Source organism: Saccopteryx bilineata, chromosome 1 (assembly GCF_036850765.1).
Source record: "Saccopteryx bilineata isolate mSacBil1 chromosome 1, mSacBil1_pri_phased_curated, whole genome shotgun sequence".
Lineage (NCBI taxonomy): Eukaryota > Metazoa > Chordata > Mammalia > Chiroptera > Emballonuridae > Saccopteryx > Saccopteryx bilineata.
In genome coordinates, this window is record NC_089490.1 from 48,033,758 (window position 1) to 48,053,406 (window position 19,649).

Below are 19,649 nucleotides of genomic sequence, written 5' to 3' on the forward strand. Positions count from 1 at the left end.
TCTGCATAACTTATTCAAAAGTGAGATTCCTGGACCCCACCTCAAATGAGCCAGATGTGAATTTCTAGGAAGGAAGTCTTGATGTCTGAATTTTCAGAAGCTCTTCAAGAAGCTGAGAAAAACTATTGTTGCTGAAAAAATATTAGAGTCCAAAGTGATGAGCAACTGTCCCATTTAAAGTATTTGTCACCTCAGTTTTGCCTTATGCCCTCATTGCTGCTTGTTAATTTATATTTTTGTCTTCTTAGAAACCTCTCTTTTATAGAACCCCCCCCCCCATCCTTACATTTCCAGCTCCTTGTCCTTCTTACATCCCATTCTACTTACCAGGAATTTTTCTTTTTGCTTTATGGAGAGGGTAGAAGTCCTTGAAATGAACTTCCTTAGTATTCCCATTTTAATGTATTCTCAGTCTGGCTGAAACATGAATGTCTCTTTTTTTCATGTGATTCTGACACAACAAGTATGTGGCTGAAGTCAATTACTTTAATTCTCTCCAGTTTTCATCTTTCTCCATTGTTAAATGTGGGAATCTACCATGCATCTCATAACTAAAATCAGAATTATTTACTTTTTCATAACAGACTCTTAATGACTGGTCCTCATATTTTATTTCCAGCTTTATTTCCCTTACACGGGTCCCACCAAACTTTATTCTCAGCCTCAGACTTAAATTTTTCAGACTTTATATTTATTTGCTGATAACAGACCATGAATATTATACTTTTGTTTCTCCTCTGCTTGGAGGAAATCCCCCCTTCTCTCCACCATCTCATTTCTTTATGTAGTGAAACCTTAGCACCACCTGAAATCTCACAAAGCATAAAATCCTATATGTGCCCTGGCCAGTTGGCTAAGTGGGTAGAGTGTCAGCTAGCATGAAGAAATTCTATGTTCCATCCATGGCCAGGGCACACATGAGAAGTGACCATCTGCTTCTCTTCCCTTTCCCCCTTCTCTCTCCCTTCCCCTCTTGCAGCCAATGGCTCAGTTGTTCCCAGTGTTGGCTTTAGGCACTGAGGATAGTTCAGTTGATTCAAGCATCAGCCCCAGACCAGGTTGCTGGGTAGATCCCAGTCAAGGTGCATGCAGGAGTCTGGCAGTACCTCTTCTCTCACTTAAAAAAAAAAAAGTACTATATGTAACTCTCTTAAAGCACTTACCATATTACACTGGGGAACAAGTTTTTATTTCATCCACAAAAACACTTGTTCTTACCTAATTCGAGTGTGCTGATCTCAAATCTGACATTAGGTTTTCTCTGTAAGCTACAGTTTTTTTGCAATTCAAGATTTTAGGTTTTCATTTTATTGTAAAATTTTCAACATATAGTTTAACGTAATGAAGTAGAATGTCTTCTTGGGCATCATCTTTGTGAAAATATAATAATTTATATAATGCAGTAAATACACTAATACACTAAAAGCTATGATTGCATCAGAATTTGTCTACAATTTCAAAATAGAACATATTAAAACACTTATTTTAATCATAAAATTTGTCCAAAACTTATTTAAATTCTATTCAGGCAAAAATTTGCATTTGTAGCTCTTGCATTCATGTACTTGTTGAGGACAATTTCGTTTGATGCTCCAGCAGTAGTTTGCCATCATATTTCTGTCCTGTCGCCCCTGATAATGCTCTTCCATCGTCTTCAGATCTTAATGAAAGCATTCTCCCAGCTCATCACTAACAGCTCCAAGATTTTCAGAAAACTTATCAAGGTGACTGTTCAGGAAGTTAATCTTAATGCTAATGTTATATCCAATGTCGCAGAAAGCCAACAGCATCCTTTGAACCAGAAGTTCATAGTCTTCTGCTTTTTTCTTGCCAAGGAAGTTCTTTGTAACTTCCACAAAAGACTGCCATGCTGCTTTCTCCTCCTTATTCATCTTCCTGGAAAATTGTTCATCACATTTGAGGGTTCGAATTTTAGGTCCATTGAATACACCTGCTTTTATCTTCTTAAAAGACAAGGCAGGAAAAGCAGAAATAATATGTTGAAAGCATTCACTTTCTCTATTCAAAGCCTGAATAAACTGCTTCATTAAGCCAAGTTTGATGTGAAGTGGGGGAAAAATGATTCTGTCTCGATTAACTACAGGTTCATTCACAATATTTTGCATCCCTACTTCCAGAGCTTCACGTTTCAGCCACTCCTTCTGTGTCCAGTGTTTCTCCCGAGCTTAGCTGTCCCATAAACAAAGAAAGCAAGGCTACTTCGTGAAACCTCTCTGTTGTCCTAGCAGGAAATTTACCATTTTAAGATCCACACAAGTGATCCAGTTATGCTCCTCATACTTCAGAAAGTCGAGGACAATTTTTATCTCATTATAATCTTCTCGCAGATGAGTTGAATAACCAGTTGGAACCGCTGCATAAGCATTACCATTTTGTAGGAGAACACATTTCAAACTCTGTTTAGAGCTGTCAAGAAATAGCTGCCATTCTGTTGGACTGTAAGTGGTAACACCTAGCTGGCTGAGAAGACTACTGATGTCATGACAGTAAACAAAGTGTTTGTCTTCGAAAAAAAATGTTCACAAAAATTTGTTCACACTTCCTGAAATGGAATACTTTAGCTGACCAGTGAAGTACCTTCTTTTCTTGAGGCCTGGAGGCTAATAACTCAGCTGCTTTCTTTGACAGGCCCAAATCTCTTACAAAGTCATTCAATTTAGGTTGGCTAAACTGCTGAGGGGTTAATGACTGCTTGGCATCAGAAGAAGACCCTTCAGAGTCTACAACTATTTCCTCATGCATCTTATCAAAATACACTTGATAACCATGTTCACTTTCTTCGTCCTTAGAAGAAATAAAACCATTGAAAACTGGAACCAGAAGTGTGTGTGATAGGTCATATTGCTGAAGGAATATTAAGATATGTGATCATATGCTGTTTTTTCTCACCAGTGCCCTTTGTATGGATCAGACAAAAATAATAGTCACTGCTGTGGTCCTTAGGTTCACACCAAACCATGAGAATACCAAAAGGCATTCCTTTGCGTTTTCCTTTTGTCCATTCACAAAGCATTTCCTCACAATTGTGACGCACAATATGTGGAGCTCAATTTTGGTTGTGATTGCCAAGGGGAACTCAAAAATAGGCAATATATGCACATGTCACAAATGATGAAATATTTTGCCTTTGATGTTGAAGTGTGTACTAGCCACATATATAACAGAAGGTGTCAGGACTATTCTTACATTTACACCTACTCGAAGAAGCCATGATTCAATCTTAAAACAAAATAAGAGGGTGTTTTTATCAGATAATAATTTTTTACATTTAAAAACAACTAAAATTATGTAAAAGTGATGTTTGAAAAACATTAATTGCCTTGCGGTTATGTTCAATCCAAGAGCCGTTGTCCTTTAACTCCAATTTAAAAACCAATGCATGCCATTAACTGTAACAAAAAGAAATTAAAATTGCAGAAAAATTGGAGCATGCACCAAAAAACAGATTTCAGATTTGGAATCAGCAATGCAGAAATATATAGAAGCAGTTCTAAAACCTCATGCAACTGAAAATTAAAAAAAAAAAATTGTTCCCCAGAGTTATATATTATCTGTGGAATTTTAAAATAACAAAATTGGGTCAGGTCAATTTACTATATAGACTCACTAAGCAGAGATTCTGTATTGAATGTTGCCATTAGAAGAATAGAAAGGGTTCTGATACTTGGTTGGTCAGCTGAAATGGGGACCAAGAGGAGGTGCACAGTGAGCAAACTGGAAATGCCAAGTCTGCCTTGATTTAATGCAGAGGGAAGGACTCAAATGCTTAGAATAATTGGAACGTTGGTGTAAACTTGTCATATGAGACCTATTCATATACACCAGAAGGGTCAAGGAGACACATCTTTTACTACAACTGTGAGAAATTAATTTGTCAAAGGAACATGACATCTTTGAAGTGCTCTATGATTGCTCTTCTCTGTAGACCAGACCCACTGTATAGACTGTAGTCTCTGAATTGGGAGACTTAAATGCAAAGGAGTAATTGGATTTTAGAATAGCAATAGCCAAGTTGGGGCTTTCAACAGCCAAAGGCAAGGTGGGTATAGTTACTGTAATGGGCAGTAGAGTTAAAGTAGCAATCAGAATAGCCTGACACAAACAAACCTATGGAGTTGGATAGTTAAACATGCTTTTCCTAGAAGTGAATGAGATAGGAAGTCTATTAAATCTTTACTTAACCTGTCATAAAAGTTCTAAATAAAGTGAGTGATTGTTTAAACTGAATCATAAAAATACAAAATCATGGCCCCTCAATCAATTCCGAGATTTCAGTGGGTTTATGTAACCCTTGAATGAAGGGCAGGTGATGGGGTCCCTTTGAAGAAGGATCCCAGTACACTATCAAAAATGTCTATTGTTACTTTCATTCCAGCTTTCCACCAAAGGAAAAATAGTATTTTACCAGAGTAACTGTGCTTTGGGGAAAAGGCAATAAGCAGACATTTGGGAGACCACTGGACACTGACTCAGACCTGATGCTGATTCCAGGAGACCCAAATATCACTGTGGTCCATCAGTCAGAGTAGAGGCTTATAGAATTCAAGTGATCAGTGGAGCTTTAGCTCAAGTCTGTGTCACAGTGAACCTAGTGGGTTCCTGAACCCATCCAGTGGATATTCTTCCACTTCAAGAATATTTGGCATAAATATGCTCAGCAGCTAGCAGAATCCCCATATTGATTCTGTCTTACCTGTGGCTACCATGGTAAGAAAGACCAAATGGAAGCTACTAAAACTGCCTCTATCAGGAAAAACAGTAAACCAAAATCAATATCACATTCCTGGAGAAACTACAGAAATCAGTGCCACTATCAGGGAGCTGAAGGATACAGGGATGGTGATTCCCACTACCAAACCCACCCAGGTTACTGTCCAAGTTACTGACTGCACACCTTGGGAATTCTTGGCCTCCGTAATCATATGGGCAAATTCTTCATTTTTATTATATATCACTCTTTACAGAAATAAAAAGAAAAGTACAAATAAAATAATTTGATTACAATAGTCAGAACATTCTGAGTGACTTTTAAAAGAAAATTTATTAATCTTGATATATTCCACAAATATTTTTTCCAATGCCTTCGTGACCATGGGTCATCATACAGCATTTCTTAAAACACTCCACCATTGTCTCTAGCATGTTAGATCAAGTTGATGATGCTCATTGTACATATTTTCATGCTGGCCCCATTTAATATTTCCAAAAATGTCAGGTAAGACAAACAACTATGTCACGTCTACCAAATGACTGATAACAATGGTCTAAAACAATATTGTTGAAACATTCTGACATCAGAGATGTTAAAATATGAAAAAACTGTATAGTTTAAAATAGATAAATTTTAACAATGTTCAATAGATCTTCTTACCGTTATTATGATGACAATGATGACTATGATGACGGTGATCGGAAAGATGATAAATATTAGCTGGGAGATGCATCGTTGTGTGTGTTTATGTATATTGACACATGCCTGGTGGTGCGTTTATGGAGAAGCTAAAAGACCTATGCAAAATGAACATGAAAACCAATTTCCTGAGGTGTCCTCTTATAAACTTTTAGTTCCAAACCTGATATGCCCAACTTTTCAGAAATTAATAGTGCTGCTACAGCTTGCTGATCCCGTACAAGTTAAGCATTTTTATTCTCAGCACTAACACTGAAAGCAGAAACTTTTTATCACTGTTTTTGCGTAATATTTCTCATAGAAAAAAATCAATCTTCCAGTTCTAGAATTTCAAGGGCCCTTCCTCTTGATATGTTCTTTACATTCTACATAAACCTAGTCTTTCATATATATATATATATATATATATATAGCCCTTATTGAAAAATTAGGAAATTTTACTCCAAAAATAAAAACACCCTGTAATAGAGTGTCCAGATCATCTACATGAGAGACATTTATACCTACTTACTATTCAGCAACTGGATAGCATTCCTGTAAAAATATTCCATATTTATTTTGAAGCTTGTTCAGTTAATATCATTGTTCTTCTATTTCCTACATATGATATACTTGTGCCAGTAAAGCAGAATCATACATTTTCCAGATACTTTTCTGAAGAAAGTACTGTGGTGGCAGACCTGGCCACAGACTCTACAAACTCTTCCTTGCGCAGCTCCACTGGGAATAAATTAGATCAGGCATGGCCTCCAGGAATGCAGTCAAGGTCAAATTTCTCTGCTAATTCTACAAAAACAACAGTTTTGAAGAGAAAGAGTACACTGCATCAACTCTCAGTTGCTTTTCTTTCTTTCTTTTTTTTTTTTTTTTTTTTTTTTTTTTTGTATTTTTCTGCAGCTGGAAACGGGGAGAGACAGTCAGACTCCCGCATGTGCCCGACCGGGATCCACCCGGCACGCCCACCAGGGGCGATGCTCTGTCCACCAGGGGGCGATGCTCTGCCCCTCCGGGGGGTCGCTCTGCCTCGACCACAGACACTCTAGCGCCTGGGGTAGAGGCCAAGGAGCCATCCCCAGCACCCAGGCCATCTTTGCTCCAATGGAGCCTTGGCTGCGGGAGGGGAAGAGAGAGACAGAGAGGAAGGAGGGGGGGGCGGTGGAGAAGCAAATGGGCGCTTCTCCTATGTGCCCTGGCCGGGAATCGAACCCGGGTCCCCCGCACGCCAGGCCGACGCTCTACTGCTGAGCCAACCGGCCAGGGCCTCAGTTGCTTTTCATTGGAAGTTTTCAAATCATCCAGAGAATCCAGAAGCAAGATTTAATTTTTATTTTATTTTAAAATCTCTATCAGCTTATTGAAAGTGGATCATTTTATTTATCTCTGTTACCCTGGCTAGTGACCCCACCCTACCTGTAGTTGTATAGCAAGCATAAACAGGGTTTTCTTTTAGTATTTGCCAGCCCAGAAATCAGGTAATGAGTGTTTATAAAGTAGCTGGAATTTTTTTGAATCATCACAAAAATTCAAAAATAAAAGATTTAATTTCCTACTTAGATTGCGTGCAATTGTCACATCTGGCTACTTGAAATGACCTTGATCTATCAGAAAAGGAAAGCAGCACAGAGAGCCAACGCCGCAGTCCCGGACAATCCTGACAGGGAGTGCCAGTTGATAAATAGATTACATTCCAAAGGGGAATCATAGGCCATCTGCCTCATTCATTTATGGATCCATGTAATCGTTCACTCACTCATCCATTGTGGAAAGAGAACTTACTTTGATCGGCCCTGAGAATACAAGACAAACACACCACGTTTCATGGTTCTAAGAGGTTTACCCGCTAATAGGGGGAGAAAGATAATGGAAACAAGGACATAGTTTAGATACCACAGAGAAGAAACAGGATATCTAGGAGTGTGATGGAGATAATAGCCAGTTCTTCCAAGGGGAGTCATAAAAAGCTGAAAAATGAACTGCTGTCTTTAAAAATGAGCCAACATTTCCCAATCACCTCATCTAGGAAATCCATCCCAAACTGTATTGAGGGTATGGGTGGAAGAAAGGGCAGTGAGTGGAGTATGTGAGCAGATGCCCAAGTGCATTCTACTTCCCTACATGTTCCCAGCAGTACAAACATTTGAACTGATTAACAATAATGAGAGAATGCCAATTTATCTTAATATAAGGATAGACAATGTATTTGCCATTCTAGGGAATTTTCTGTTGGGAACTCTAAAGGGTTTGTTGTTGGCAATTTATAATGCACACACAATAATGGTTAGGTTCCCAGTCTCCTCAATAAAGAACCATTAAAACAAATGAAATATAATAAAAATGTCACTACATTATGTTTAATTCTTAAAAGCAGGGAGTGAGCAATTTAGGAATAAGAGGGAAAAGTTTAATTTCACTGTCCTTTTCAGCTACATTGCAATTGATTTTCTTTCTTTGCAAATCCCTGGACATCACTGGTGTCCTAATAGCCTCTATTCTCATTCTTCCATAAACTGACAACAGGACCTCTGCTTCCGCCCCTCCTTTCCTTGCATCATGATAGACCCCTTTCAAACTTCCCGTAGATTCTCATTCACTTTCCCTCCTGCGGAGTTTTTGAAAACATTCCTTGCTGGTACTCCATGGACCAGACCCTGCAAAACACCCCCTGAGCACTTCAGCTGTGCTCCCATCATCACTTTCTGTACAAACTCCGCTCCCTGAGCCCATCTGATTTCAGCTCCTAGCAAAAATACCAATCTAATTGAGCCAATTTCTCCAACACCCCAGACATTTCCAAGAAGTATTTGTATTTGTAACTCAAACTATTAAGCAGTGATATAAATTGAAGGAATCTATTCAGGCTTTAAGAAGAAACACGCTATGACACGGCGAGCTGGCACCATCCAGGCCCACTGGTGGTGCCCTGGAGACTGCCAAGTCTGAGTTTTCTAATATTGCTGCAGCTTTTCAGAGGTTCTATTTATCTAACATTTAGAGCCCTCAAATTCTCTAAAAGTCTGAAGTATTTTCCACAGAGTCACCAATGGCAGGAATAGCAGGCACTGAACAGCAATTTGAAAGGCATTGGGGTAGGGCAGGAAAAGGAGGGAAGAGGTTATAGTGACCTTATTTTCAGTAAAGAGAAAACACTTCTCCAAAAGAAATAACTATATATATAATCACATTCATATAAGATTTCTGGAATATGACACCCAAGATTATTGTGATTTCTTGAAAATATAGGAAAGTATACATTAATTAATACATTTATTTATGTGTTTAACTTTTTCTTTTTGCTTATTTTTAAAGTGTCCATTTACTTTCTTATTGAGTTACATGATGATGTGATCTATGAGACTGAAACAAAGATTTTTATAAGGCTTTATAAAGATAAATTTTAGTTAGATCCTTTATTTTAAAAAGTGATTTCTACTTTTTACCAATATTATTTGTGTTGTACTAAAATATTTTCTTTAAAGTTTAAGAACCTAATTCATGTTTCTAAAGAATCAATTCCTAAACAACAATAATAAAAGTATTTGCATGCAATAAATTATCCCAAAAGCTTTTGAAAAATTACCACATGGTGAATTTTAAACTTATAAACTATATTTTAAAAATCAGACAGTTGAATGTGAGAGTTCTAACAATGTTAACAAAGACTTTCCCATTTTCTCAGAAAGCTAAAATGTTTGCCAATTAAAATTATTTACTAAATATTTATTATGTTCCTGCTAAATATAGTATTTGTCTAAAAATAAGTGCTCATTTCATTTGATTTTATTTCATTTTAAGTCAAAAAGAAATATCTTTTCTAGTCTTTCATAGTGGACTTCCTAATTTTGCTGTTCCCTTCCTTTTCCTTACCAGGAAGGACTGAATTGGCTAAGGTTAAAAATATGAAGTTCTAGTTTATCTCTTTCCTCCTATCTCTATGATTCTCAAACCAAAAATGGAGCTATTATTTATAATGCAGGCTTCTTGGGTTTAATATAATGTGACTAGAATGGACTTCAAATGCTTGCAATTTGATGGAATTAAATAAAGCAGACAAAATAAGTAAACTCTTTTCATAAACTGATGTCTTTTGGAATGTCAATAGAGCTTATTGTTGTTAAATGAAGCTAATTCTCTAGAGATAATGATGAGTCTTAGTGAGCCTCAGTGAATTTTTCCACCTCTTGACATCTAGTTAGAGAACAGTGTATACCTAATGCCTAGTCCTCAACCTGAATTTCTCATCCTACATAACCCACAGGTAAACTAGTGTTAGGAAGGACAGACTGTCCTGTACCAAGAAAGACTCCTTCCTGTCTTCCAACAACTATCTCAGTGAATCTCAGCATGTATACTTCGGTTTTTTCCAGATTCTTTATTAACAAATCTTGGTCCCTTGATAATTTCTTAAGTAAATCTAGTCCCTCTGTTCTTGGTGGAATAGAAACAACCCAGGTTTAGAAAGCATGGGTTTGAATTCAGATTCTGACATTTGCTAGCAGATCACATAAATTCATTTTAGCTTTGATAGCATCTCATTTGTAAAATATGAAAAATAATGCCTGCCTTTACAGGTTTGTCATGAGAACAGTGTTTAGCATCATGCCTGGCTCACTGTAGAGATTTGATAAATCAGTCGCAACAGGGGCATTGGCAGCCGAAGCAGGAAGTAGGAGCAGTAGGTAGTGCTGGTAGTGGTAGCAACTAAACCAGCAATAGTAGTCGTCGTCATCCTAGTGCTAGTAGCAGTAGTAATTGAGTGAAGACTAGATAAAACAGTGTTGGCTATTTTCTTGTTTTGGGACACATTAAGAGTCTTAGAAAAGACTACTTAGGGAAAAAGGTGACTTAGGAAGCTACACAGAATTATTATGGTCCAAATCTTGGAAAAATTAGGTTAAATATAGATTGAATTGTTTGAGACTTGAGAAGAAAATGAGGAAAAACTATTAGTGACAGAAGTCACTGATTACAAAAGTAAGTGTCAAGTGTGCAAGTCATAGAGCACACTCTAGGTAGGGCACTAACTTGAGGTTATCTTAGATTGTGAGTATCAGCAGTTAAGTCCTTGGGTGTTGGTAAATTTGCTCTGTTGAGACTCAGGGCTGCCTTGGTGCAGTTCTATATCCTGTAGGTAGATGAGTAAAAGGAGAGAGTAGATCGTCATCAAGCAGTGGTGAGTATTCAAAGAACACCTTAGATGAGACAAAATGGGAAACTCCTAAGTGTTGAAACAGGCTTAACACTAAGAAGTCCACATTTATATATGAGGTTAAAGTGTACCTACTTCCTGCAATGAACATGGGGCTGCATGTGTCTTTATGTACCAATGTTTTTGAGTTTTGGGGGTATATACCAGTAGAGGGATTGCTGGGTCATATGGTTGTTCTATTTTTAGTTTTTTTTTGAGGAGCCACCATAGTTTCTTCCATAATGGTTGTATTACTTTACATTCCCATCAACAGTGAATGAGGGTTCCTTTTTCTCCGCAGCCTCTCCAACACTTGCTATTACCTGTCTTGTTGATAATAGATAATCTAACAGGTGTGAGGTAGTATCTCATTGTAGTTTTGATTTGCATTTCTCTAATAGCTAATGAAGATGAGCATCTTTTCATATTTCTGATGGCCATTTGTACAGCATTGTTCACAGTGGCCAAGACATGTAAACAACCAAAAAGCCCTTCAATAGATGACTGGATAAAGAAGATATGGTACATATACACTATGGAATACTACTCAGCCATAAGAAATGATGACATAGGATCATTTACAACAACATGGATAGATCTTGATAACAGTATATAGAGTGAAATAAGTAAATCAGAAAAAACTAAGAACTGCATGATTCCATACATAGGTGGGACATAAAAACGAGACTAAGAGACATGGGCAAGAGTGTGGTGGTTGGGGGGGGGGAGAGGATAGGGAGGGAGCAGGGGAGGGGCACAAAGAAAACTAGATAGAAGGTGACAGAAGACAATTTGAGTGATGGGTATGCAACATAATTAAATGTCAAAATAACCTGGAGATGTTTTCTCTGAACATATGTACCCTGATTTATTAATGTCACCCCATTAAAATTAATAAAAAAAGTATACCTACTTCCATTCTTAAAATAATTTATCAGGCAAAAATACAAACTCTAACCACTCTATCTCTGTCTCATTAGTAAATATAGAAAGTAAGAAAATTCAATTGCATACAATTGAATTTAATGACACTTAAGAGACATTCTTATATACAATGTATTTTGAAAACCTGATAGCAAATTGTCATCCATAATTCCATGGAGTTTTGTTGAAAACCTGAGAAAGACTTGATAATTGGTTAGTTTAACTTATCACAAATAAGTAGTCCTCTTAGATAAAACATCTCAGTTCCGCTTCTTATTAAAAAATTATCTGTTTGAACAACATCAAGTAGTCTTCAATTGGAAGCTATGCATTTTAATCATATCTGAATACAATTGGATAATGCAACTTGAAGTTTTTTACTGTTCTTTTTTGTTTTGTTTTGTTTTGTGACAGAAACTGGGAGAGAGACAGAGAGAAGAACAGATAGGAACAGAAAGACAGGAAGGGAGAAAGATGAGAAGCATCAATTCTTTGTTGCATCATCTTAGTTGTTCATTGATTACATCCTCATATGTGCCTTGATTGGAAGGCTACGACAGAGTGAATGACCTCTTGCTCAAGCCAGGGACCTTGGGCTCAAGCCAGCGACCATGGGATCATGTCTATGATTCCATGCTCAAGTCAGCAAGCCCACACTCAAGCTGGTGAGCCTGTGCTCAAGCCGAATGAGCCCGCATTCAAGCCGGTGACCTCGGGGTTTCAAACCCGGGTCCTCTGCATCTCAGTCCAATGCTCTATCCACTGCTCTACTACCTGGTCAAGCTAAAAGTTTTTACTGTTCTTAATTACAAATCTCTTTATTCAAGTTGGGAATACAAGGGGGACATAATTTTGTAAAATTTATTGTCCTTATCCCTTTGGCTACTCTATCCCACTTACGTTCTTCATCTTTCCTCTCTCCTCACTCTTTACCAGCAGTACACAAAACACTCCTAGGCACATGCACGCAGACCTCTCTACAGTCTACATTCATGTGTTTTCCTGGTATTCTTATTATCTGTTTCTTTTTATGTCCTCATTTGTTGAAATTATATCCAGGTCCTCATTCCCATTTTCTTTATAAATCCATCAATCTGATTTGACTATACTGTGTTTCTGCATCTACTTTTACTAAAGCCACTATAGATCATTTATTCATTTATTTCACACACTGTTGATACCTCTAGGTCAGTGGTCCCCAACCTTTTTTGGACCATGGACCGGTTTAATGTCATAAAATATTTTCACGGACCGGCCTTTAGGGTGGGATGGATAAATGCACAAAATAAAATTATGTGACCAGCGTAAAAACTGTGGTATTTTTAAATATAATTGTCGAACTTACGAGAAAAGCATCAAGAGTGAGTCTTAGACCAATGTAACAGAGGGAATCTGATCACTTTTTAAAAATAAAACATCATTCAAACTTAAATATAAATAAAATGGAAATAATATAAGCTATTTATTCTTTCTTTGCAGACTGGTACCAAATAGCCCACAGATGGGTACCAGTCCGTGGCCCGGGGGTTGGGGACCACTGCTCTAGGTGGTAGGTATACGAAAGTAAAAATAAAGTGATCTTTGACTTCAGTCAATTTGTAGTACAGTAAGTAAAATTAATTTTTTTGTAGTTTCTATTATTGAGCTTTCTTTTACCAACCCTGCCTGAATTCTGTTCTTGACTTTTTACATTCAAATTCATTTCAACAGACATAAGTGAGGCTCTACTATAATTCTAAGCATGCTAAGTAATGGATAGTGTCTGTGTCTTTGTACAGATAATTTACTCCATCTCTGAGTCTAGGCTGGCTTCCTACTTCTGTTCCTTGCCCTCTATGTTTTTCTGATCATATTGCACAGAGCATGACTAGGCTGTTCTTGTTTTATGATTTCTGAGAAACATGGTTCCCAGACTTACCAAGGACACTAGAGCATCTGTTGACAAGTCAACAAATGTTGTGCAACAAATTAAAAAGCTGGTGGGAAGGGTTGTCTTGTTTATTAGCTTCAGAGCACAAACTACCCCAAACTCAAACAGAAGTTTTTGTGATAAATAATGTGTCTGGCCCCAACATGCTACCAATTTAGAAGCACTAGAATAGAGGAGATAGAAGAATTAAAAGGTATTACTGGGTTTGTACAATAATTTTAAAATAAATTAGATATATTACAGAATTAATAATTCCAATTCCCATTCCTAGACCATTATATTTTAAACTTTAAACAGTAAAACAATTATTTATAATTATGTTATAAACCTCTTAAAGGTTGGTTCTAAGTTACTACTCTGTACTTTTTTAAGACTTTCTAGGTACACATTAGTTGACTTCAATGAAAATTTAAGAAGACAATGAATAACTGGAAAAATTATTTTTTTCTCTAATAGGTTAGTATTACTTTGGAAAAAATTAACCAGTTGTTCAGACTTTATAGGTTAATTATAATTTTTTGTGCAAAGATTTTGGAGCAAAATTACCTAGCCCAAGTTCCTTTATGCCATCCTGGCAAAATGTGAAAGAGACAGATAGACAGATAGGAAGGCAGAAAGATGAGAAGCATCAACTCATAGTTGAAACACCTTAGTTGTTCATTGATTGCTTTCTCATATGTGCCTTGACTAGGGCCAAGGGAGGGATCCAACCGAACCAGTGACCCTTTGCTCAAGTCAGCGACCTTGGGGTCATGTCTGTGATCCCACACTCAAGCCAGCAACCTTTCTTAAGCTGGTGAGCCCATGCTCAAGCCAGATAAGCCCGTGTTCAAACCTGTGACCTCAGGGTTTTGAACCTGGGTCCGATACTCTATCCACTGTGCCACTGCCTGGTCAGGCAAATAATTGAGCTTTTAATTAAGCTATCAAATTGCTCTAAAAGTTTCTGAACACTTACTCTTAATTTTTATTTAATTGACAAAATCCAGTAATAACCTGTCCATGAACTGGTACTAGTACTCATCACACTTTGAAAAGCTCACATTAGAATAATAATTTTGATGTTCCCTTCAGAATTAAAATTTTATGATATTATAACATTAATTACCAAACAACGGATTAAATGATTAATGTACAGTGATTTTTAAATTTTAAAGCAACATTTTTGTTTTAAAATAATTCTCCTAAAATGTTTTTAGATATTAAATGGAGAAAAATATATGTTTTGTGGTGGAAAGAGAAGGAAAAAAAAACTGGCAGAGATCATTATCAGCTTAACCAATATCCAGTCTTATCATCCTTTGCAACACAAACATGTTTTTATTCAAGGTGGCAGTGAGTTCCCATGAAATTATTTGTGATTGAGAATAGCAAGGATGGAAAGCCACTAGGTAAGCCTTCTGAAATTAAAGAAATTTCAGGCCCTGGATGGTTAGCTTAGTTGGTTAGAGTGTTGTTCGGAAACAAGAAGGTTGCCGGTTCAATCCCTGGAAGGGTACACACAGGAACAGCTCTATGTTTCTGTTTCTCTCTCTCCCTGTGTCTTTCTTAAAAAAAAAAAAAAAAAAAAAAAAAAAAAAGGAAGGAAGGAAGGAAAGTTACAAGTAATTAAGTGCAATTCGAAATAGCTACTTTTATTTTCCAGCTCCAAGAATTGTTGTTTTTTTTGTTTTGTTTTGTTTTTTTCTTATTTCTTTTCTGAAGCTGGAAACGGGGAGAGACAGTCACACAGACTCCCGCATGCGCCCAACCGGGATCCGCCGGGCACGTCCACCAGGCGCGATGCTCTGCCCGCCAGGGGGCGATGTTCTGCCCCTCCAGGGCGTCGCTCTGCAGCGACCAGAGCCACTCTAGCACCTGGGGCAGAGGCCGACGCTCTACCGCTGAGCCAACCGGCCAGGGCCAAGAATTGTTTAGGATTATTTAATTTATATCATTTCTGATCTGTACATGAAAATAAAATTGAGGCTGGTCATCTTGGAGAAAATTTTTCTGATTGGGTATTTTAGATCTGAAGTGACAGTTCTTCTTGAAGGATTGATTGCATTAGAGTATAAGGGAATACTCAAGAATGCCAAAATGTTTTATTTGATCAGTTGAGTGGATGAGGGTGCCACTGACTGTGATGGGAAAGTCCATCAAATCATTAGTTTCAAATGGGCAAACAATAGTTTGATGTTGGCCATGTTACACATGAGATATACATTAATATCCAAGTGGAGATGTCAAGTGAACAGTTGATACAGGAAACTGGAGTTCTGGGAAAGGCCAGGACAATGACAGTTAGATATTGTGTACATGATATCAAAGTCATGGAACTGGGAAATCACATAGAAATTGTGTAAATATACAAAAGGAGACAAAGAACTCCTCAGTAAAATTAAAAGAATACCAGGATAAGTTGTATTATATATGTCAATGGGAAAAGAGGAGGTGTTTAGTTCACCAAGTACTATGTCAACATAAGAAACTTCCAAACCTGTAAGAATTTTTTATGAGTCTTTTTGAACCACACTGCTGAAAATTGCTGGAAGCAAAGTCTCACCAAATTGAGAAAATGTTTCAGAAAATGGCAGTTTTATCATTTATTTTATACATTAGAATCAAAGGGGAAAACGTAAGGGGGTCACATGAAATTGATTGGTGATAGATTGAGGAGGCGGGAGAAAGCAAAGTGGGGAAATCTCTGGGATTGGATAAAAAGTAAAAATGTACTTATGAAACTTCTTTTACATAGGCAGGAATAAGATAGTTAATAGTTAATTAACATGATGATAATGACACTGAGGGCATTTGTTGGTTTTTGCTCTGATGAGATGCCTGCCCTGAGTGGGGCAGGAAGAGAAGATGACCCTTACATTTACAACATATCATCCAGTACATTATTGTAGATGCAAAAGACAACAGACAGCCTTGATTACGGTAAGCACTGACTTTATTAGAGAAAAAAATACCGCCCTAGGATATGACTACCCCCCGTAAACTGCTTTTAGTTAGAAAGTTTTCGTTTTAGCCCATCCTCAGTGGTTAGTTTAGGCCTCTGAGTTGACAAAGCCATCGTGCAGGGTTCAGCTGAGCTGGTCAAGTTTAGTCTATGGCCCCATCTTTTTTTTCCCCACAACTACTAAATGAACAAGAAAACTAAGAGCAGGAAAGTAACCATTAAATGAAGCAATCTTATTGTCATTTCCATCTTTGTTTTGTTTTGTTTTCATAAGTTGGCTGCCTGGTTTCTTCTTCCATTTTTAACTGAGATATAATTGACATATAGTATCATGTAAATTTAAGGTGTACAAAGTGTTGATTTGATACACATGTATTACAATTTAACTACCACTGTAACATTAGCTAACATTACAGCACATCACATAATTATCATTTTTTTGTGTGTGGTAAGAACATTTAGATCTAGTTTCTTAGCAATTCTCAGTTATATAATGCAGTATTGTTAACAATAGTCATAATGATGTACATTACGTTTCCAGAACTTATTCAACCTCTTACTGAAAATTAGTTCCCTTTGAGCAATATCTCCCCATCTTCCCTATCCTCCAGCCCCTAGTAATCATTATTCTACTCAATTATTTGATTCCACATAGAAGTGATAACTTTGTCAATGAGGTCTTAGAGCACTAAGGAAATAAGCCTGAAAGATGAAGACTATAACATTAAGTGAGAAGTTGGGGACAGTCCTTTAAAGAAGTTTTTCCTGGTGAAGCACTGACAAAGGAGCAGTATAGGAGACTTCACATGCAATTAGAAACATCCCTAATCTCTTATGGTGGCCTACCAGGCCTACTGGTCTACCCTCCCTACCTCTCTAAAGCATCTCCTAACTCCTGCTTTCAGCCCTAATTACTACTTTTCAGCATTAAAAAAAAAAAACAAAAAAACAAAAAACACTTTTTTTTAAGTGTGAGGAGGAGAGATAGACAGACTCCTCATGCGCCCTGACCAGAATCCACCTGGCAACCCCCCATCTGGGGCTGATGCTCACAACCAAAATATTTTTCACACCTGAGACGGAGGCTCCATGGAATTATCCTCAGTGCCCAGGCCAACATGCTTGAATCAATTGAGCCATGGCTGCAGGAGTGGAAGAGAGAAAGAGAGAGAAGGGGAATGGAGAGGGGAGGAGAAGCAGATTGTCACTTCTGCCGTACACCGACTGGGAGTCTAACCTGGAACTTCCATATGTCGGGCTGACGCTCTACCACTGAGCAGCTGGCCAGGGCCATAAAAAGACCTTCTTTCTGTCCTTGCAAGTCTTCAGAAAGCATGTTTCTTTTTTTTCTATCATAGGCTATGTGCATTTAGTTTTGTTCTGTTTCTTTTGCCTGGAATGCTCTCCAGCCCGTTTCACATTGCTGGTTCCTTTTGTCATTACTATCCCAACTCAAATTTCCTTTCCACGGAGGCACTACTACATAACAACACCCTTGAAGTGGCTCAGTCACCTTATCCCGTTATCCTGATTTTCTCTCCACAGCAATCACAGTATATCAGTAAAATTCACGTGTGTCCTTTCTATCCACAACTAATTGTGAACTTCACAAGAGCAGGAGCATTGGCTGTGCTGTTCCCTTCAATTGTGACAAAAACAGAAAAATATACGAAAACATTCAAAAACTCAGGAAAAGAAGAAGCTTTTTGGAACATTAAAGTAAACAAATAAAATTCATAATAAAAGAAAACCAAAAAAATATAAATCTAGTAAGAAAATATAAAATGGAGAATACTTAGCAAACTGGATTTATGATGTATTTTAGATTAGCACAAACCTGAACAAATGTGGAATTTATGATTCCACAAGAGAATATAAAATTTTAAATATATCATACTCAGAGAAAATAGGAAGTTTGGAGAGGGGAATTGAGGGAAGTTTAAACGGGTAATTTTCTCATCTTTTCAACAGTGTAGTCAATTGTTTACCATTGAAATAGTAAAGCTTAAAACGTGTCACCAACTTTTAAATTTTGAATAATCTTTTCAATTAGCTTTAGAAAAATCTTCTGAGATTTATTAACTTTTGTCAGAAGAAAAAATATTTAATGTTTTAACAATTATTTTATTAATTTTTCTTTGGGAAAAAAATTTTAAATGTAATATTATTTTTAGCAAAACAGAATGTATTGTGTGATTCTGTTTTCCTTAAAATATACATTATATTTTATAGGGGTTATTATTTCTTGTACTATATGTGCTTGTGTACACACACTATATACTATAATAATATAATACTAGCATGCCTTGTTCCTTGTGCTTCACTTTATTATGCCTCACAGATATTGTTTCTATCAATTGAAGGTTAAGGCAACACTGCATTGAAGCTGTCTATCTGTACCATTTTTCCAACAGCATTTGTTCACCTCATATCTCTGTCACATTTTGGTAATTCTCACAATATTTCAAACTTTTACATTATTGTTATATCTGTTATGGTGATGTGTGATTGGTCAACCGCCATCAACATTGAGACACAACAAATCTTCAGCAAAAGGACTATGACTCGCTGAATGCTCAGATTATGGTTAACATCTTTTAGCAATAAGGCATTTTTAAATTAAGGTATATATACTGTTTTTTAGAAAATAAAAGTATAAACAATAAATTATAGTGTAGTATAAATAAATGTTTTATATACACTGGGAAACCAAAAATTTGTGTGACTTTCTTTATTGCAATATTTACTTTATTGTAGTAACCTGTAACTGAACTCGGAATAGCTCTGAGATTTGCTTGTATATATACAATGAGAGATGGTGGGACAGAGGTGAAATCACATATCTTCTATTTTTATTTTAGTTAATGAAATGTAATCTTATTATTTTATGTGTTTATAAATTATCACAGGCATATATAATTTTCATAAAATACTAAAACCATCAATCTAAGAAATGAAATATATTAGCATAATTTTTTTGAAAATAATCAGGAGATAGTTGGAGATTTTGGTTATTAAGATTTTGTAGGCAACCAGGTAAAATACAGCTTTTAAAAGCCAAATGCTGTATATTTAGGTAAAGCGTTCCACAAATATTTTTATTATTTCTACTGTTATTTAATTGATTTGATGACTTTCTCCAAACAATACTTAATTATTTGGGAATATACAAATATGTTTACATAGTCATCTTTATCACTGATATGTTTGGTGCTAAAGAACAGTAACAATACAG